At 39.7% G+C, this 647-nt stretch overlaps 1 long non-coding RNA gene across 1 annotated transcript in view; it reads left to right on the forward strand.

The window, feature by feature from the left end:
• The first annotated feature begins 389 nt into the window (after positions 1-389).
• The window catches only part of LOC139126895 (uncharacterized), a 1,535-nt gene continuing 1,277 nt past the window's right edge, over positions 390-647 (forward strand). The window contains exon 1 of the long non-coding RNA XR_011550858.1: positions 390-512. This is a non-coding gene — a long non-coding RNA (uncharacterized lncRNA). The remainder of the gene's footprint in view (positions 513-647) is intronic.

A 647-nucleotide genomic window follows, 5' to 3' on the forward strand; every position in this document is an offset into this window, starting at 1 on the left:
TAATGTGTATATGGAATGTAATGTATTCGGCGTTTTTTCGAAGATTAAGATGCATTGTACATCATTTGCGTCTTCGTTATTGTCATTTTCGTTGTTGTTATTTTAGACACAAAAATGCACTTTAGAAATGTTACCATAGCAAAAGTTGAAATCACGTTTCATCATCATCTTAGCCCGAATGGGAGCCTGCGGAGAAAAGTACTCAGCGAACAACGGGACGATCTACTCACCGCAGTTTCCCGGATGTTACTCAAGTAAATCTAGTTGTTCCTGGAGCGTAACCTCCATCGAAGATCACGTCAGTCTTGATTTCACAATATTCAACTTCTCTGACGAAACTTTTGAGATCGTTGTGACAGAGGAGCATAATGGTAGTATGACAGTGTTGGGTAAATACAATAAAACGTCGCCTCCAACGTCCACCATTTACTCTCACTCTGAAAGCACAATGATTCAATTAAATATGGTCAAGGAGAGCAGTGGCTGTGCAATATTTGCTATTGATGTTGGAGGTGAGGGCTGATTCATAAAACAGTTGTCCATATTGTAACACTGACATTGTAACTGTCGTCTGTGACCATTGCTATGTGATAGATTCTACCATCTCATCTATAGAACGACACGATTGAAAGTAGATCGCACTGTTG

This window comes from Ptychodera flava, unplaced genomic scaffold (genome assembly GCF_041260155.1).
Source record: "Ptychodera flava strain L36383 unplaced genomic scaffold, AS_Pfla_20210202 Scaffold_153__1_contigs__length_83480_pilon, whole genome shotgun sequence".
Classification (NCBI taxonomy): Eukaryota; Metazoa; Hemichordata; class Enteropneusta; family Ptychoderidae; genus Ptychodera; species Ptychodera flava.